The sequence below is a fragment of the Lepidochelys kempii genome, chromosome 2, assembly GCF_965140265.1.
Source record: "Lepidochelys kempii isolate rLepKem1 chromosome 2, rLepKem1.hap2, whole genome shotgun sequence".
In the NCBI taxonomy this organism is placed as follows: Eukaryota; Metazoa; Chordata; order Testudines; family Cheloniidae; genus Lepidochelys; species Lepidochelys kempii.
Window position 1 is genome coordinate 124,345,281 of NC_133257.1, and position 22,075 is coordinate 124,367,355.

Consider the following 22,075-nt stretch of genomic DNA (forward strand, 5'->3'; position numbering starts at 1 on the left):
AACTTGCCACACCTCACCACCAGATATCAGGGTGGAGCTCTTCCTGACACTGCTTACACATACAATCCAGCCCATGATAAAAAACAAACAAACCACACGCTAATATGGAATGTTCACATTTGCACACTGGGAAATGGACAGAGACCTGCCCAACTCCTTTCACATAGGCCACTGAATAGCCACCATCATTGCCAACCACTTGTTAAAAGCTAAAGGTAATGCAAGTAACAATAAATATAATGTGACTCAGATAGCCTGGATTAATCTGGAAAATTTTCACTGTTTCTGAACTCAGTATGTTTTTTCCTCTAAAACTGTTTTAATGGAAACATCAAAGCAGTTTCTGCTTAAGATGATATCACACTCTATATGTGTTTGGGTTAGGAATGGTTAGTAACAATCTTTAGCATAGCTGACTTGCAGTTGTCTATGAACGGCACTGTTTGTCTTAAGAGTCTTGCTCTGCAGATGCTGAGTGAGGAGGCTGCATGACTCAGCAGTGGCGGAGCCTGACTGAGATGTAAGTCTTTCAAGTTCTGTGAAATCAGATGCTGCCAAATCACCTCTCTGCCAACTGCATGGAGGCTCATGTTATGGCTCTCTCGAAGACCATGTATAAAGACATATTTTGACATTAGTAGACTCTGCTGATAATCCTCCAGGAGTTGCTTGGAGCTGGTGGCAGGGAGACTGAAACTCTTTTCTCTTTGATAGGACATGTAGGGATTCAAAAGTATGTGTGTTGAGGTGGGGAAGGTGAGGCTAAGGTTTTAACACTGATAGCTCAGTGGTTTGAGCATTGGCCTGCTAAACCCAGGGTTGTGAGTTCAATCCTTGAGGGGGGCCATTTAGGGATCTGGGTCAAAAATTGGGGATTGGTCCTGCTTTGAGCAGGGGGTTGGACTAGATGACCTACTGAGGTCCCTTCCAACCCTGATATTCTATGATTCTATGAAATATTCTGAGATGAAATAAACATCAGTAATGTCCTGGTATCTTTAAAGCCCTGACAAATAAGTTTAGAGCACTGACATCATACTACATATATCAAACCCTCTAAAAATCCTCATTTCTCTTATCTGTGAATTTCTCAAATTCCATTTTCTCTGTCAGCTGTTACTTCTCATTTGCCACTGTCTTTTCTGGGGTCTTCTGTTGTTTTCAGCCTTTCCTAATAGTGTTGACATACCTTCTAATGTTTATTTTCTTTTGGTTTTTTTGTTTCTTCCATGGCTGTTGAAATGAAATATTTTCCTTCATCATTTGTAATCATACTTATTTGAAGATCAGATTAAACAGTGTGTGTTTTAAGCTATTTATGTTAAAAATATTTTTTGCAGTGTTCTTGGTCCCCAGATATTTGAGAGACAAGCTGAGTGAAGTAATATCTTCATTGGACCAACTTCTGTTAGTAAAAGAGAGAAGCTTTTGAGCTACACAAAGCCATTAATTCACTTTTTCCAGAAAATAAATTAGATGCTAGTGAAAACGATCAAATCCATATCTTGGGAAACTAAAGTCAATTTATTTCTAGACCAGGCACAGAATGGACTGAGGTAGTGTGAGCTTCCCCAAACATTGCACTGTCAACACGCTTCAAAAGTGATCATCAGGTTTGCCTCTAGAGGTGAGTGCAGACTTCAAGTCACCATCTAAATTCAGTTCTTGTTCTCTCTGCTGAGATTGTGACTAGATGCGTAAACTCATGCCAAATAGCATGAGGAGTTTTGTGTGTGATGTGGATACTTGTGCCCTATGAACTGAGAGCTCTGTGTAGCTTGAAAGCTTGTCTCTCTCACCAACAGAAGTGAGTCCAATAAAACATATTATCTCCTCACCTTGTCTCTCTTAAAAATATTTTAACATATACAATTATTGCACATGGAAGAGGAAAATAATGGTGCACAAAATCATTGGAATATGGACGCAGAAATGAATTTCTATGGGCACATTGATTTACATCAGCTGAAGATCTGGCTTATAATGTATTCTAAATACAAAATATAGGCCATATGGGATGATTTAAAGGACACTGGGCCAAATATATTCCTACTGTAACTCTTGCATTCAATACAGGGAGGCTTTGGAGCGGTAGAGCTGCTTTACTGCCTGCCTTAGGGTTATGGACATTGTCACAGAGAGAGAGGGCTTTCTGAGATTGATGGATAGAAATACTGAAGAAAAATGAACCTATAGATATGTACAGAGAATTAATAAGGTGAACTCAGTCCAGTTCATAGGGCACAAGTGTCCACATCGCACACAGAACTCCCCAGGATATTTGGCATGAGTTTACTCTTCTAATCCCAATCTCAAAAGAAGATCCTAAGGACTGAATTTAGCTGGTGACTTGAAATCTTCACTCAAGTCTAGAGACAACTTTGAAGCCTATTGGCAGTACAGTGTTTGGGGAGCTTGCACTGCCTCACCATATTGTATCTGGTCTAGAAATAAATTGACTTTAGTTTCCCAATATATGGATTTGATAGTTTTCACTAGCATTGAATTCATTTTCTGAAAAGGTGAATTAAAGGCTAGAGTTGTTATTCAGGAGCTGAAGATCCATATCACCCACTGGCCAGGAGATCACAGTAACTTCAGGTTTTTTAAATGTACAATGGACTTTAGCCCAAAAGGGTTGTTGAGGGCACTTGAATGGTGATCTTAAGCTTCTGTGGCAGTTATTGCAGCCTGTAGCTCTATAGGGAAAAAATCCCTCCAGGGTGGGATAGGACCCAATTGTGTCCCTTCTGAATGAGACCGGCAGAGCTGAACATAGATTCAGAGACTTACATGCAGGCCTGAGATGATGAGTTCTGATCAAAGAATGAGATGGCATTGCTAGCTGAATTTCAAATAAGAATGGCACATAAAATCAGCAATTTCCTCAGCCTCTGTACAATTACCTGTTTGAACTGATCCTGTTCACGTTGATGAAAATGGGAGTTTTGCCAATGACTTCAGTGGGAGCAGAATCAGATCTAGTATGAAGAACAGAATGTTTTCTAATCTTTGTCATTTTTTGCTCCTTTTATATGAATGGTGGTTGATGAATCACACCATGCTTCCACTACAACTACAATATTAAATATGGAATTGTATCTTTAAAAACACCCCTAAATAACTGTTGGTGGTATGTGGCTGTGTGTTGTGGGAGGAGCAGATCATATCTGCATATGGATATTCCTGTGCACATGCTTTGGTAACATCTATTTCGAATAAGGACACATCATCCCTTTTTCTGTATATTGAACTTTTGACATAAAATATTTACGATCACTACCTTGTGTTTGCCATGCAGTAAGTTGAGAATATATGTCATGGTTTATACGGAAGTTCTACAACGTGAGTCAATTATGAAAATGTAAACTTGCATTTTCATGATGAAAGGTTCTTTTTCAGAAGTGATTTTGCATATCTGATGGTGTAATTTATCACTGAATAACAAGAACAGAGCATTACATTTTCTCAGAAGATTGCTGAATTTCCCTACCTAATTCTTTTCCACTAAGAGAGTTAGCTTATTCCTTTTCTATTTCCAGCACTGACCACTGTCACAAACCAGCCTATTATACTTCCCAGTGTGTACTGCTTAAGTTATAAAGATCTCCCACACCCTTCTTATGGAACATGATCTGCCCAACCACTGTGTGGATTTGCAGAAGAGGGCATGGCACAAGGATCCCACTTGGGTTCTCCATGAGGAGCTAGACATAACTGTGGTCCTTCCTTGCACTTCTCTGAGTACAAAAGCTGTTCCTGGTTGGTGCTGCTAGCCACTCAGTAAAGAAGCTGGAAATACGTGGAGCCACGACCTGACCTCCCCCTGTATCAGCCAGCCATCTCTTTTAGTTGTGCAAAGAAATGTCCTCTTTTGGTAGGCCCGGTGACCTCCACTACCACCCACCAGGAAAACAGGTGTTAAGGAACTCCAGTGGTCAAATCAGCCCTGTGAGCCTTTTCAGGCCTGAGCTCTGTGCAAGGAGGAACTCAGTGCAATAAGGGTGGTACTTGGAGGAAGCAGAGCTATGGCCCAGAGCTCTCAGACTGGTGGCACTAACTGAGTGGTCTGTGAATGTCACTAGCCTGAGCCCTCTGGGGAAGAAAACAAGCTGATCTGTTGAAAGCCCCAGCACAAGGAAGAGGGCCTGGCCTTTTGAGGGCCATGGAAGAATTTCCGTTTTGTTTGAACTGCTTTATATCCCTCGTAAGGGAGTGGACACACCAAGAGGCACAGCTGGAGGGCTGTACCCCATCACCCAGAACCAAACTGCGGGGTTGTTGCTGCCCAACGAATGACGTATGAGGTAACTGTGGCATCCGTCCTCACACCAACAGGGCAACCTTGCGGCATGACCTTTGACAACCTGCATCCCCTTAAGATGTATAGCAATGGATCTACTCTTACTGTACACTTGAGAGACTCTGGTTGCATTGTGCTTCTTTGAGGTGCAATGACTGCTGGAATGCTAGCTGCACTGGGGTTGTTCCCTGGTGCACCAGCCCTGGCCTTACGGACACAATAGGCCCTAAATATGGGATAGTATGAATGCTTCTAATACAGTGGGAGTCACCCAGCAAAGCACAGTCATTGGAGAGAATGATGTTTTCACAGTTTTAATTTCACAGCCAGAAATAGTAATATTGGTCTATTTTTCCCCTCTATGAAGAGAAGTTACTTTTATTTTGTATTGGGGTATCTTACATTCTAGTGACAGTACCAGGAAAAAATCACTCTTTGCTTGAAGCCAGAGCTCTTTATTTGTTCAGATTGTAAAATTCATATTTGCAGCTAAAGGCAGATGCCAAAAATCTCAGGATGCCCATTGCTTCCTATGCAGATGTTCTTGAAATTCTTTCCAGGCATCCTATCATGAGTGCTTAAAAATGCACATTACCAGCATTCTCAATAGCCATAGAGTAGATCATTGTGGGAAGCTGTTGTCTTGTGAACATTTCTAAGATATTGAAAAATTTTCCCTTTCTGAACTGGGATGAAAAATCAACATCTTGGGAAAAAAAAATTGTGAATTGAAAATACAAAAGAAAAAAATCAGTTCAGGTCAACCAAAATGTTTCATTTTGATAATTTTGAAATGTTTTGATTTCTACTATTTTGTATTTTAATTTTTAAACTATAATTATCTTACAGTTCAGAATGAAAAGTCATTTTGCACCAGAAAACAGGAATTTTTCATTTAAAAAATGTTGGAACATAACAATTTGACAATTAAAAAAAATTTACATTTTTCCAAGTTGAAAAATTCATCAGAAAAGTTTTAGTTTTGACAAATTGGCATTTTCTGATGAAAAAACATTTTGTTAAAAAATTCCCAACCAGCTCTGATAATGGCACTTCTAAGAAGCTGATTTTGGCATCATATATTCTTGCAACACGGATATCATTCTATTTTGTACAGCCAATTGCACTCGATGCATTGGTTCACAATAGGTAAGTAGTATGATACTATGTATGGTGATTCAGAAGCTCCCACTGTAGCATGGTGGGGTCGGAAACGCCATCCATTTCTGTTACTAGATTTTCTTTTGTCCATCTGATCACTTTCTAGTCATTCTGGGGTAAATTTTCAAAGCATTGCCTGATAATTTACTTATTTAGCCCCGCTAAAGGCAGTAGAAGTCTCTCAGCTGATTTCCTTTGCAACAATTTGAAAACTTTTCCATTTTAGGTCAGGAGAATCTTGTCCCACGGCTTCAGATCCAGTTAATAAAATGCAAATGATTTCTTACCTTTTCTTGTGTAGGAAGGGGTAAGATACATATTAGTGAGAAATATTTTTGGAGCAATAATTATAAGATTCCAGAGGTGAGTCTGAAAAATACCAAAATAGGACCAGATTCTGATATCCTAATTCATGCTGAATACATTGAGGAGAAGCTAAATTTAAGAGACATGGGGACTTGATTTTCAGAGGCACTGAGCACCTGCAGTTCTGCTGTCTACCTGCTGGAATTATGCTTCGCATCTCTGAAAGTCTGGCTCAAGTGGTCCAGCACCTAGAAAACGAGATGTCCAAGAACAGTTTGCAAAATATTGGCCCAAGTGACTTGTTCAGTGTCTCAAAAGAAATTTGTGGTGGAGCTCTTTCTCCTGATTCCCAGTCCTGCTGACAATCAGTAAGTCGCACAATGAAACACAGCTAGAAGCATTTCCTGTTCAGAAAACAAAACAAACAAAAACTCTTCTTGGCTGAGGTGTACTTTAAAGCATGCCACTGATCCTAGCAGCTTCCAAAAGCTGGAACTATAACTCCTTCCTGGGTGTCAATGTCACATGCATCACAATGTGGGGTTAGCTGGTGGTAGATGAGCTGCCATTCTTCTATTATTAAAATGTTGATCAATGGTGTAAGCAGCTAAACTAGGTTGTTTTTTTTTACCCAACAAGTTATTCGACTCATTGGAATGCAGGATAGTTGTCAATGAGATCAAGGATAACATTTTCCCCAAATTACAAAATGATGGAAAATAGGCCAAGTCTGTTGAAAGCTGGAGAAGTTTCAGAATGCATAAGATGTTCAAAATGTTTACATTCATGTCACATTTCTTTTAAATGATGGGTACACACAGATCCCACTTTAGACACAACAAGAATACGTTAGGAATAAAATTTCCTTGCTTTTTTGCATTTGTGTTCGGGTTTTAACTTTATTATATAAAGTCATTATAATTTATCATGCCGATAGGTATATAGGGAGTATTATCCACAGACCATTGACACAATAAACCATGCATTCACAGTAAGTGTGTGCACTAAAAAGGTCTATAAAAAAGCACTGAGTACATGTGCCGTGCTTGCTTCTTAAACCTCTGTATCTCTGCCTCTTCAATTTATGTACCCACAGGAACACGTACACATTTGTAAGCTGAGTAAATTTGTGTTACATTAGAATGGTGCTGGAATTAGAGAAGCAGAGAAAGCATTTGAAAACTGTGAGAACAAAAGTAGTTTCCTCTCAAATAACTTCTAAAGACCAGAATGATGAAAACAGAATTGGACTAGACAATCTGCGCCTGATCCAAAATGTTGTATTCAAAGCTCTATTCCAGTGGGGTAGTTCAGTCAGTTTGAAGATTGAGGCTCATTAGAATAATGTTAACAGAACTGGAGGCTGGTATGAACATAACAAAGCTCTCAGGCTAGGTTGCAAGCCAGGCCGTTAGTCTCCAGCCACAAAAAGTCTGTCTGGTGGAAGGAGGGGTTATGATGGCACAGGCTTCCTGCAAGCCCTGCTCTGCTGGAGGCCAGGCACATTCCCACGTAAGAAGATGGGATGAGAGATGTGTTGATTCAGTGACTCTCCCAGCACTCTTGTGAAACTGCCTTAGGTTCCCTGCTGTAACCTCCCCTTATTGTAAAGTCTCGTAAAATGTAATAGGGCTGAAACCAATAGAGGCTGTATAAATTATTCTTAAAAAACCTATAGAATTTATTGAAGAATGAAACCCTTTCTAATGATAGCAACATGGGAATTGCCATACCGGATCAGACTAGTGGTACATCTAGCCCAGTGTTACATCTTTAACTGTGGTCTGTGCCAGATGCTGTAGAGGAATGCACTGCAGACAATAATAGCATAGCTTGCTGACAGGTAAAGTTTCTTCTGAACCCTTATGAGTTAGGGGTGGGTTTATATCTCTTCCTAAGCTCATGGAGCCAGATTCTCATCTGGTGTAAATTGGCATAGCTCCACCAAAGTCAGCTGGGGAAAAATAATAGAGCTCCACTGCGCTTGAGCTTGCTTTTTGTTTTGTTTTTTAAATTTCGTATAGAATTCTGTATATAAAATATAATGCTTTATTATTTTTATACGATGGTTTAAAAAACCTGCAGGGAAATTATCATTTTCTATTAAATGATATCGAACTTTACTGTAATAATTGGGGGAGTCTGAGTGCAGTAATAACTCTTGCCCTGTCTCGGGAGGCTCATCCTCTCACTGTGTGAGACTTAAGAAACTCTATTTAGCGTATCAAAGAGAAGGTTAAAAGGTGATGTGGTTCTGGTCTAGAAATACCTACAGGGGGGAAATTTCTGGTAAAAAAGAGCTCCTTAATCTAGAAGACAAAGCATAACGTGATCCAATGCTGAAGCTAGATACATTCAGACTAGAAATAAAGTGCACATTTTCATAGCTGGGGTAATAAATCATTGGAGAACCTGCCTAAGAAATGTAGTGGATTCTCCATCATTGGAAGTCTTTAAGTCAAGTTTGGATGTTTGTCTTGAAAGATATACTCTATTTCATCCAGAAGATATGGCCTGATACAGGAATTCCTGAATTAAGTTCTATGGTCTGTGTTATGTAAGAGATTGAACTAGATTATCAAAATTATCCCTTAAAATCCATTTAAGATTCACATTTACACCACAAATTACCTACTTATGTTAGGATCCTGAAAGATGTGAGCACCTCTGAGTAATAATGATCAGGAGATTGAATCCAGGAGCTAAATAATTAGAGACAGGTGAACCACAAAAGATGTCAAGAGTAAATTTAGCATGAATAAACTTCCAGCAAGGCAGCAGGATCTCTGGGTAGAGGTTTGGTAACCATTTGCACCTTCCTCCAGTGGTAATCTTCAGAGTGACACTGGGTAGACCTCTCCCCATTTCTACCTTAGGAATTGGCCGGTTTATTCTACTCCTCAGCTGGGGTGGCAACTTCAGGAAAAAGCAGGTCTGTTAGTCTACTTTCTGGGTCCTAGTGAATGGAAACTTTGCCCTCCAAAAAGCCGGTGAGATTTCATTTCCACAGAAGTTGTGCTAGTATAGAGGGGCTGCCACATGTGATGGGATCTGCAGTGAGTCAAAATGCTGTTTTCTTTTTTCTTCAGTTTTAGGGTCACTGGCAGTAGGTGAGGTTTGTGGGGCTTATTAGAGTGTTTCAGAAATGGCAGGTCTGCCTGTTTGCTATGTTGTGACTTTCCTTCTAAAGTAAAGGTAGAAAAAGAGGGTTGGGGTGGGGGTTACTTAACCAAGATCTTCTGATTCTACAAAAGTTTCAAAACTCATCTCAGGTTCATCCGTTGATCTGAGTCTGTTCTTAGTATGACCCAATTGGGTTTGTCCATGCCTAATAATAATGGGGCAAATCTTTAAATTGATTCTTAGGCAGACAAAACTATTCTTGAAATAAATGGTTTAGACTAAGGAGTGCATAAAAACAGATTAGGCCTGCTAATAGTATAATTAATAATAAATATAGGGCATGCTGAATAGTACCTTACTATGGGCCAGATTCTGCTAACATTTCTCATGTGATTACAATAATGAAATCAGTGGAACGATATATGTAATAAGAACTACTCAGCTTGACTAAGGAAGACCGAATCTGGCCTTCTTCAAGTAGTTCTACTGAAATTAATGGTATTACTTGCAGAATAAGGCCTTCTCAATGTGAGTAAAATGGTAATAGCTGTATATTCTCATTAACTTTGAAACTATTGTTATTTTATTGTATTAAAAAAAAGCAAATACTATACTTCAGTGCTTGGAGTATCAGTTTAATATCTCAAAGCAGAAACAAAAATTGCAAGGGAGCAAATAAACTGTATTTTTTCTCATATGGCTGCTAACGACTTGTGTCTGTCATTGCTATTCCCTGTTTATCTGACCTATTAATGGAGGGCAAAATTCCAAAGAAATGTTTAATTAACATTTGTAATTAGTATTACAAAAGACCCTGCTTTAAAGAACAGGCAGCCCAGAGTGGAGGTCCAGGAAAAGACAAGCTCTTCACCCTGTAATTATTGCAGCTCTTGGTAGTGCTCTCCTTCATCTCATTAACATCACAGTGGGATGGTGCCACTGTAGGCAACTGGCAGGTGCCTAACTGCTTTACTCCTGGGGAGACTTTTACAAAAGAGGTCTTTTTCTGCAAGTAAGTTTGAAAGCTTGCCAGCAGTGCATCTCATTCAAACTTTGCACAGTCTCATGCTTCCCAAATACCCTAAAGTCTTTTGATTTGAAAAGATAATATGCTTTGTGGACATGTTTTTTTTTGTTTTTTGTTTTGTTTTTTTTTAATAGAGAGAGTAAGAGAGCTCTAGGGTTGTATCTATCACAATCACGTACTACTTAATTAGCTTGTTTAATAGAAAAAAATATGAGGGGAGAGATTGTGGGTGGCTTGGAAACAAAGAAACTGGAATCCTATTTAAGGCACCAGTATCTTCATTGAAACAAATTAAAAAAATCTGTAAAACACTTTGTGTGTCAATGTTTTGTGTGCGTCGAAAAACTTTTGCTTCTAATTGATTCCAGGACACGTTTTTCTTTGAATTAAACTGTAACAGCTCTCTCAAAACTAGTCTCAAAACAAACAGTCTAATGCACTGATGGGTAATGGATCTTTTATGGAAACAAGTTAGTTTGATATTGCTCATGGTATCAGCCTTGCAAAAAAGCAGTGTTGTCAACTGTTGTGATTTTATTGCTCTCTTGTGATATTTGATGATTTTCTTCAATCCTTAGATTCTGGAGACAAGTAGTTTTCATGAGAATCTTAGCTTTAAGTTTTAAATAAAAAGTTTGGAGAAAAGCATGAAAACATGACCTGAGTGTATGTGGAAAGCTCAGATACCGGAAGACAAGAGAAAAGAACCACAAATTTATTATTTTTATAGTATCTTATTATTTTAATTCAGTGTCATCTTTTTTGAGGCCTGACTCATGATTTTTGAAGGTGGGGAGGTTGGCAATAGTGAAAATTCTCACTACAGCTCTGAATAAATCAGACAACAGACTTTAGCAATAGGTAGAGAGGACTACGCCTGCAAATCTTTACTCACTTGACTCGTGCTGCATATTAACTTCATTGGGACTACTCACCTAAGTAAAGAGTTTGAAGGATCATGCCTATGATTTACAATACTTAGTACAATACAATACTTAGTAATTTGATTAATATCCATAGCAAAAAACCAACAATCGTAGCTCGTGTAAAAAAAACTTCTGTTGATCATAAGTATAAGTGCGTCTGAGACAGCACTTACAGCCGCAGTATGGGAATCAAGGCTCCTTCATTCTAATCTTGGAATTGCCACTACTTGCTGGGTTACCTTGTGCAAGTGACCAAAACCAGAGGACCTATGATTTTTAAGATCACGTAATTCAATTTATTTAAAGAGAATGACAAATGCACTTATTAAATCTATCAATTATTTGAATTGAGATGGTGCCCAGTATCCCTAGCCATGGACCCAGTTGTGCTAGGGTCCGTACAAACACAGACAAAAAAGACAACCCTCTGCCTCAAAGAGCTTACAATTTATGTGTAAGACAAGAGACAGCAAATGGATACAGGCTGATGGGAGAGTACAAGGAAATGATGAGACCACATTGGTCAGCATAATTGGAATTGGTCTCAGCACACTAGCAGCCTAGCTATCGTCAAACAAAGGAGAGCTTTAGATTTGAAGGTGGATAGTGTGCTGGTTTTGTGTATTTTAAGTGGAGCTCCTCCCAAACATGAAGGGCAGCATGGAAGAGAACACAAAGGTGCTTGGTTGAGAATTTAACAAGTGGGCAATGGAGGCTAGCGTCGTGGGCTGATCAGAGGCATTTCAATAATGATTAAAACGTAGGTAGGCTGTGAGAGGCTGTGGTACTTCAACACAAACTCAAGATGACCACAAAATGGCACCCGGGTGTCAGGTTACTCATCCAAATCTTTAAGAGCTAACAGATGAAGACTAAAGAGTCCCTCGGGTCAAAAGTTGAAACTTCCATTTGTCTATGTAAAGGGGCATAACTCCAGTAATGGGTGTTTTTAAAATAGATATACACATGAAACAACACTAAGGCCACAATCCTGCAAATACTTAATACACGTGTTTATCTTGCAAGGCATTTGCTGAAAAGGTAGTCCCTAAACTTGTATTCTGATCTATGCCCTTTTGTAGAACTCCATTGACTTCAGGAGAACTCTGTATAGGTGTAAGAATTTGCCTGCTTGAATCACATTGTTGGATCAGTGCAGTAGTGTTTTACTGGTATGCCTCCTTCATACAGAAGGATGGGGATTCACATTTTTTTATGTGATGGAAACTTTGGCCCTCATCTAACAGCCCTTAAAAAATCTGGTGAATTACCCATGTGTATGAAAAAGGTGGGCAGTATTTCCCTAAATATAAACCTCTCTGTGCCATTCCATTACTCTTCTGTAAAATGGGGGTAATAGTGCTTACTTACCTTCTAAGGCCTTTGTGAAGCTTAATTAATATGTTTTCAAGTGCTTTCAGATTTCTCTTAAGAAAGGGGCTAAGAGTAGACTAATATGATAATGATAGTAATAATCTTACAATATAATGAATGAAATGATAAATCACAATCCCCTTCTCAAATGACTTAACTCATTATGCTTTTCCTCCAACACCCCAAAACAAAAACTGAGACCCTCTGACTACACAGAAGTTGATTGTCTTCTTTTCCTCTCCACCTTTTACAGTCCACATGAATGATGCAGGTTCTATGCTTTTGCTGCTGGGGCTGAGCAGGAAAAAAAACACAGCTCCAGCTTGAAATACCTGGGCAAAGGACGGCAGAACCTAGGTTTCAGGTGTTGACATTTGTAAGAAAAGATTTGTGTAAGTATATGTGAGAAGGAAATTTGAGAAGGAGAAGTTAAGGGAGAGGGAGCAGATTGTGTTACCATATCTGTTCCTTATCAGACTTTTGATAATTTAGCAATTTTTATTTCTCTGTCCTCTCTCTCTCTCTGTGTGTGTGTGTGTGTGTGTATTAGTTGCTCCTTCAGTACATACATTACTCAAACTGTTCCTCTTGTTTTTACTTTCTCATCAGGTGTGTGCTCTTTCTGCAGGTCACCAGGGACACAGAGAAGCACTAGACCCAGCATTGTAAAGGCAAACCTTGTAACTGAGATAATGGAATGAAAAGCACAGAAGTTCAGAGACAACACGTCTAGTCTTGGCAATGCCCAGGAGGTGAAAGCTGACCTGGAATAAAGCAATGCGTGTGGTACAGATGTAACAGCTTTACTGCAGATTATAGCTAGCAATCATTTATTCACAAGGAGAGTGAACAGAGATATAGTCAGGTGAAAGGCAGGATGGCGGGGATATCATAAAACAAGACCTTACAAAGCCGGATGATAGTGGGATATAGACCAGATTTGAACTGCTTTTCTGAGCATTTTTAATTATTCTCCATTGATTTATAGGGGGAAAATATATTTCCCTTTTAGCTACTGTTTTAGGATGTATCAATAATGTAATTAGTCTTAACTCCCCTGCCAGTACAAAGCTAGCTGAAAAAAATAGCAGGATAGGGTACCCAGGATGAGAAAACCACAGGACTGGTGTTTTAGCTGTTCATCTCTGAAGGCTTGAGTCCATATTGTGTCTTATGCCCCAGTACAAATGAACTTGGTGATCTATTGCACATCACAGAATTACTGTTATCTTAAAAGCTTTCAGAGTAGCAACCGTGTTAGCCTGTATCCGCAAAAAGAAAAGGAGGACTTGTGGCACCTTAGAGACTAACAAATTTATCTGAGCATAAGCTTTCGTGAGCTACAGCTCATGCATCGGATGAAGTGAACTATAGCTCACGAAAGCTTATGCTCAGATAAATTTGTTAGTCTCTAAGGTGCCACAAGTCCTCCTTTTTCTCTTTGTTTTCTTAAAAGTTCTTCCAAGCTGACAGCTACAGTGGGGAAACATTTTTGCATTATGCTTTACAATATGGTAATGCATAGAAACATTCAATAGGTGTTTTCTATATGTTTATGAACCATCTTGTGGAATTTAACAGAACATTGTATCTCTGCTATAATGTTCTATAAGATGGTTCGATTAAAAAAATGTGCATTAAATGATAGATGCTTCCATAAGTATATCTGAACTATTTTGGAAAGTTTGTAGAGTACCTGCACAAGCTATTTCTGGTTTAAACCAGTCCTATTAGCTGATCATTTTCAGAACCCCTCTCTCATTATGGCTAACATTTTCAAAAGGGATTAGTGATTTTTGTATGTCTCTATTTTTTACAGTCCAACTTGAGACTCCCTAAAAGGGTACGATTTTCAGAAAATGCTGAACATGGGCCCTCATAAGGGTGTCTTAAATTGACAACCCAAAAACCGAGGCCCTCAAAATTACTAGTCATTCTTTAAAATGTTGACCTAAAAAGCTGGCTTTTTTAGTTCTTAAGCGTGTTCAATAGTCTTAAAATTCTAAGAAACCATATTTTAGAAGAAAAAAATGCTTTGGGAACAGAACTTTGCTTTCTATCAAGGCTAGGGCAAACCTTTGTAGTTTTTTATTAAACAAACTGCAATGAAACTAAGAGTCACAAAATTGCCGTTATTAGATCAGATGTTGCTTGTTATGATTAATTTAGTTTGAATACCAAAAAAAACCCCAAAACCTTTTAATAGTAAAAAATGTGTAAACTATTAAATCTGCCAGAAAAGGTTTTTGCTAGTTTCTCCCAGTTATATAAAGAAAACAGATGAAAATACATATCTCAGTGCAGAGTATTCAATAATTAGGCAAGGAAGAAATAAGCATTCCAAAGCAAAAGCAACTTCTGGATTTCCTGAGCAGACACTTCCTCCCAAAAGTGGAAACAGGTGTTAGTCAACTTAGTCATTACAGACAGTATTAACCATTACCAACCACTGATGAAATGGTAAAGAAAACCTTGGCCATTTGCCTTTGACTGAGAACAGTATACCTGCACTTGTAAGCTGATGGCAATGAGGGCCTAATCCTATCTTCCAGGGAGTCAATGAGGTACTCATTTTCTTCTTACATTAATGTAAATCAGGAGTAACTTCAATTCTATCACTAGAGTTAGAATGTTATGGAATTGCTGTGATGTGAATGAGGGAGAATCGGGTCCCCTTATTGTCAATGAGAGCAGGCTTAGGCCCCAACTCCACCTATTATAATCCCACTCAACCATTCTACTCCATGAAAGATGTCCCTCCTCCTTACAGACATAAACTTGCCTTTCTCACACAAGTCTTACACTAGTTACATTACTAACGTTGGATCATAGCACCGAGGTGATAGAAAATTATGTTGACACTAAGTACATAAGTCAGATGCTGTGTCTGCTAACTGATTTAGACAAAAGAGTAGATTTAACAAGTCCATTTAAAATCCATCATCTGGTAGCTGGATTCTGATCTCCCCGACATGGGTGTAGAACCCAGTTAACTCCATAGATTTGGATAGAGTTGCTCTAATCTATTCTTGTGTGAAATCCGAATCTTGTTCACTGTGTACATCACCACAGACACAGATGTGATGAAGGGGTTATCTATCATTCATGGCATGTTTCTCAGCTTGCGTAGACAGACTTATGCTAGTTCTCATCACACTAGTGCACTAATCGTGTAGCCATGGTAGCGCAGGCAGTGGCAGCGTTGGCTCCTTGCTCTGCATTTGAAAACACCTGGACCCAATGGGCACTTACTCTGGGTGATAGCCAGGGCTGTTGATGCCGCTGCCCGTGTTACTGTGGCTACACTGTTATTTTTAGTGCACTAGCTCAGATGAGAGCTAGCACGAGTATGTATGCTTGAGCTGGGAATCACACGCCTCGTTCCAAGTGCAGATGTAGCCTAAGTGAGATGCAAACCAGCAGCCTTGTACTCCATAAGCAGTTAATCAAAAGGAAGCCAAACAATGACCAGTTCAGTAGGAACTCTGCTAAGCTTCTCTGAGCTAGAAGTCACTCTGGTGACAAAGGAGTTACAGCAGGAGTTAATTTGGTTTTCTTGACATCTCACATTATATTATATACCTCATCTGATGTCCTTGAATCAAATTCACATAGTATGTAAATGGATATAAACCCTGTCGACTTACATTGGCCCTCTGTTCCGCACAGTGTTCTACATCTGAGCTTTGGCGGGTTGGAAGTTATGAGATGCACTCCCATATGGGCAAGCAGTAAGAAAAGAGGATGATGTCTTTGTGCTCTTCTTGTCCCTCTTATGATGGTATGACAATGGCTGTCAGAGAATCCCCCTTCATTTTATCATGTGATCTCATTAGAGAAAAGCCCAAGAGTAGTTTGGCTATTTAGTTATTGGAAATGTATCTGAATCAGTGTAATGATTTCCAGCTAACGAAGAAAAGCAAAAAAGGAAACCACATTGTTACCCCAACTCCACACATGGCTTTAAGGGTAGGCAGTACACAACTGATAGTCTGGCTATTATGACAAAATATATTTTCACTGTGTGTATCTCTGTATATCTATTTTGATGTATAACATGTGCCTGTCCCAGGGTCTAGGTGCATGCATATTTCAATCTTGAAAACATACACATAATATTAAAAATTTAGTCACTCCAAACACAGTAAGATTAAAAACATTCCACCTCACTCATTCTGATCAACCCATTTTTTTGTGAAAAGGTACTGACCTTGCAGTATGCTATGAAGGTCAACCAACTTTGTTTTACCAGCCTATGTGTGGGGTATGTTTCACAACCAAGTAAATGGTAATGATAGTTGATATCGTCCATTGTTTGAACAGATGTGGCTATTAAGGCAGTGCTTCAGGCACATTCCCTCCCCAGTGGCAATTTTTGCATCTAAACATTGATAAATAGAATTGGTGACCTCAGAAATTATATTTAAGGTCTCGTACTCTCTCATACATAAGCTGCAAGGGCAATAGAAATCTAATTGAAATAGATGATCTTTGGGTGATCTCTGATAGAAAGGTCAGATTTCAAATTTGGGAATTTTTTTTCCTGTACTCAGTGTCTCTGAATGCATGAGTCATCATATTACAAGATTGTAGCTTGACAGCAGGAATATAGAAATGAATTGTCAATTAGTCTCCTGATACAAACACCTGTAACAGACAGATACTGTAATTTAAAAGGGGAAATTTAATCATCTTTTTTATTTTGGATCAGATTTTTATTTATTTAATCTGAGTTCACACTGAGTTGTAATATACTTTCCATTTCCATTTTAAATACCTTGATGTATGCAGATAATCACATTTCTCACTGGTGTCACTCCTATTGCCTAGTGCTGCAGAGTCAGAGCCAGTTACTGCATCAGTGATTTGCCTCTGAGGGTTCTGATGGAAAAAGTCTCCACTGAGATAGGTATTTGCTGGAGAGGAGAATGGCTGTATCCTCATAGGATAGATCCCAGGGGACATACTCAAGCATAATCTCAAGCAAAGTACCCTTATGACTGCCACAGCTAGAATGAGAGATGAAGTTGCTGCAGTTGTGTTTAGGTTGTGGCTCTGGTTTAAAGTTAATTGAACGTACTGCCTTTTCTACCTCTTTCAGTAACACAGAGAAAGTTACTTTGGAGTCCTTGTTCTCAGCCTGGGCATGCTCCCTCCCCATCAATGAGTTTTGAGATGGAGCCTGTGACCCTGCGTGCTTCTGCTTCAACCACTCCAGTAAAGCCAAAGCCATACTTAACCCTGCTGTCTTCTGAGTTGCTGCTTGCAGTTCATTGACTGAAAGACTGGGAGTGAAAAACAAAACAAAAGCCAACCAGTTCTGGTTTGTTATGGCCACTGATTAGAGCAGGGTTTTTGGTAGAAAATTGAAAATTTTTCTGTTCCCAAGGTGTTTGAAAATCTTTGACATTTATGATTTTTTTTCTTTTTTCACAATTTTTGCCCAAAATTTTATGCCCCCCCCAATAAGTTTACTGGGTGTCTATTGGTTAAAATCCCTCCAAACTGAAGGACCTTTTCCAATTGCCAATGACAAAACAGAGGTCAACTTCACTGAGAGTTGTAGCAGTGAGTAGCCCAGTCCTGCTCTCACTGAATTTTATGACAAACTTGATTGATTCACAAAAAGAAAAGGAGGACTTGTGGCACCTTAGAAATTAACCAATTTATTTGAGCATAAGCTTTCGTGAGCTACAGCTCACTTCATCGGATGTTCCTCAGACGTTCTTGTTAACTCCTGGAAATGTGCTGGAAACGGCCCACCTTGATTATCACTTCAAAAGGTTTTCTCTCCCCCCCCACCCCACTCTCCTGCTGGTAATAGCTCATCTTAAGTGATCACTCTCCTTACAATGTATATTTTTTCATGGTCTGTGTGTATATATAAAATCTCCTCACTGTACTTTCCACTTTATGCATCTGATGAAGTGAGCTGTAGCTCACGAAAGCTTATGCTCAAATAAATTGGTTAGTCTCTAAGGTGCCACAAGTCCTCCTTTTCTTTTTGTGAATACAGACTAACACGGCTGCTACTCTGAAACTTGATTGATTGGTTTCATTGGGTGCCGGACTGGATTCCAAGATTTGAAGTCATACCACTGATTGTTAAAAGAAAAGAGAAGAACATTTCACCTAGCTTTAATGCAATGACACTATTACAGACTGTGATATTTGGGGCCACTATTGTAGAGTTCTATAATATTTCCCAAAGAATACATCTTATTACTGTTACTTTGGTGATTCCTTCTAATGGGTATCAAAGTAATTATCAAGTAGAAGATTCATGTAGTGACGTATTTACCATGTAGTTAACTGATAGCTGTCAGCTATGGGGCAAATCCTTTAAGTCTTTACTCAGAGCTAGATCATCCCTTCCTGCAAGAAGATCTATCAGAGAGGAAGTCTGGGAGTTTCCCCTTGCAGAATTCCACCCAAATTGTTCTATAGGGAGACAAGGGGTGGGAACATGCTATCAGGCCCTCTGCTGGATGCAGCTACCCTGTGATACACGCTGAAGGGGATTACTCAGTGCCAAAAGGCCCCGCAAAAAAAAAAAATAAATAAATAAAAAGGACTTCATCTTGCGATTATCTGACCTTTTTTCAGAGCCAGGCTTGGTGGGCCTGAAAAGGTAGGGAATGATGGAAATCATTGCAAAGATTCCCTATCAGGTCATTACACCCCAAGCTCTCTGAACATTTTGGTCCCAACCTTGTCCTCCAGAAAAAATGAAGCTGTGCTCACAGTCTATTTAATTATTTGTTGTTCTCCTGACCTTCTATACAGGCTCTCCCCAGCCATTTCCCTGGTATTCTTGGTTGCTTTAAAACATATGCATGCTGTCTCCACAGCTCTAACTATATAGCTAGATTTTTCTGTTGCTCCATCTGAGCACCAAAGATGCTTCTGCAGATGATGGGGCCCTCCTCCCTCTACATTAGCCTCTCTGATCTGGGATGCTTCTCCTTATATGGGGCAGGGAGGCTGCTGGAGTCTTGGGAGTTCTCCCACTCTTGAATGCTTTCTAGGGGCAGGGTTTTGTACCTCCAAATGTCAGGGACAAGAGGTCCGAAAATCCACTGCTCAGCTATGGATCATATGCTCTGATGTTCCTGCAGTTCATCATCACCATCATCATCATCAATCATGTTCCTATTATGCCTCTGGCTTTTAGGGCAGTGACAAAGCTCCTCCATGCGTGTCTGTTTCTGGCAAGTCTTTCAGTGGTTCCCGAGCTGTGCCCCAGGTTTTTTAGCTCAGCTTCCACAACTCTTCGCCATGTCATTTTCAGATGGCCTCATTTTCACTTGCCTTCAGGTGTCCATCTTATTGCTACTCTGGTGATGGAATCAGTTTCCATCTGAAGCACATGACTGATCCATCTCCAATGCTTCCTGGCAATGATGATGCTCAGATCCTCTTAGCTGCACTGTGTCAATAGATCTTGGTTTGAGATTGTTCTGGGCCAAAAGATAACGGAGGATTTTTCTGAGGGAGGTTGTATGGATTGAAGACAGTTTGGACATGTCAGACTTACTCATTCCCTAGAATTCTGCACTATAAAATAGTATTGAAAGTACGCAGTTCTGATAAGTTTGGTTTTGCTGTTGTATTTGGATGATTTCCAGACTGTATTTAAGCTTCTGAAGGTGTTCCCAACTTTATTGATTTTGTTCCGGATGTCCTGGCTTGTTGCACTGTCCTGGCTGATGGTGCTGCCCAAGTATGTTTCTACATTGGTGAGAACATAATCTTCTATCCATACTGGTGATGGTGAAGCAATAATAAATGCATGGTATTTGTCTTATTGTGTTTGATTTTCAGTCCAATTTGCTGGCTGAATGTGTTGATTCGAGTTGTTTTTTCTTGTATATGGTGTTGGGTATGTGATAGGAGAGTAACATCATCTTCAAAGTCCAGGTCTTCAAGGGATGAAAAGGGTGTCCATTTAATGCCTCTTGGCATGTCTTCTGTTGTACGCTGCATTACCCAGTCCATGGCAATGTTGAACAATTCTGCATTCAAGTTATCCTTGCTAGAAGCTTTCCCATTTTATAAGATGTCATGGCTTGAATGATCTCTTCCTTAGTTGGGGTGTCTGTGTTGATATCAATATCTTCTTCTGCCTCCTGAATGTTTGCTTTCTCTTTAGGTGACTCTCTGTTCAGCAATTCTTTGAAATGCTCTGTCCAGCACATTTCTTGTTCTTTTTTGGTTGTTAGTAGGTGGCCTTGTTTGTTCCTGATGATATCCTTGTTTGTTGGTATCGGCCGTTTACCACTGATAAGCCAAGTCATTTTTTAGACAGTTCCTCATTCACCACGAGCAGCTGCATCCTCTGCTTGTGTTGCCAGATTATCAATATAATGCCATTTGTCCGCTCTCACAAGGCGTTTGACATCCCAGTGTGCCTTGCTATAGTGCTCGTGGTATTTGTCCTTTAGCTTCTGGGATTTTGTGTCTAAAACTTTTTTCTTCAGAGCTCATCTGGTTTCTATGGCATTTCATGTGCTGGGTGTAATCCACTCCTTCCTTCTCTGCTGCCTGTAGCCTAGACAGGCTTCACTGCTCTGTTTATAAATTGCTGTTACTTTGTCCCACTTCTTGTTGATCTCCTCATCTGCAGTCCCCTCCTCTTCATCAAGGCCTGCAAGTGCTTGAAACCTGTTCTTTAACTGAAGAACAAAGGCTTTTTGTATTTCAAGGGACTTTAGCTTGTCAATGTCATAATATCTATGTCCCTTGTTTAGTGGACTCGCACTTCTCAGTTTTAGCTTGATGGAGGCTATCACAAGGTGTTGGTCACTGCCAACATCTGCACCCCTTCTCACTTTCACATCTGTCAGTGAGCCATTTGCCATCGATCATGATATGGTCAATCTGGTTCTTAGCTCTGCCATTTAGAGAACATCATGTCAGCTTGTGAATTTCACAATGTTCAAATAGGGTTCCGCCGATGACTAGGTCATTCATATTACAGAAAGCAACAAGCCTTTCTCTGTTTTCATTCATGGTGCCACACCCATGTCCTCCTATTGCTCTGTCGTTTGTGTTGTCCTTACCGACCTTGGCATTCAGGGCTCCCAGGATGATAGTTAGGTTGTGACGTGGTACTCTCTTTAACTCTGCCTGTAATGTAAGGTAGAATTTGTCCTTTACTTCTTCATCACGGTCATTTGTCGGAGTGTAGCACCGAATTAGGGTGATATTATTGTTTCCCTTTCAGTCTGGCTCTCATAAGTCTGATGCTCATGAATTTCCATTCAAGCAGGGAATGCTCCATTTCCTTCTTCAAAAGAATGGTAACACCCTCATGGTGTTGTCCATCATCCTGTCCAGAATACAGCAAAGTTTCTCCTGAGGCTGTTGTTAAACTTCCTGATCCTGTCCACCTGCTCTTCCTGACACCCAGGATGTATAAGCTGTAGTGTCTCATCTCTGCTCTGACCGGAGCTAGCTTCCCTGTTTCGTACATTGTTAGTAAGTTCCAAAAACCAAGTTTGGTTTTCGTCTTGGTGTTGAGCACTTCCGTCTTCATGCCAGTGGCTTCCTTTTGGCTTTCATTACTGGCATTCATACGGGTCATTGACTCCTGAAGGCCACCACACACAGTAATGGTCAATTTCTCCATCACTGTTTCTGTAATATATTTTATTTTTTTATGGGACAGGGTTGTTAGCCCTGTGTGTAACCCCCAATCTGGAGGACCAGGGTGTCTGTTTTGTCTGACTCCTCCCGCACAGACCAATCCAGCATGGTTGAAACTACCAGGAGCAATAAGCCCCCACCAACAAAGACTCTGGGGATCATTAGAACATGCAAGCTGTCCCACCATGACAAGGTACAAGTTCCTGA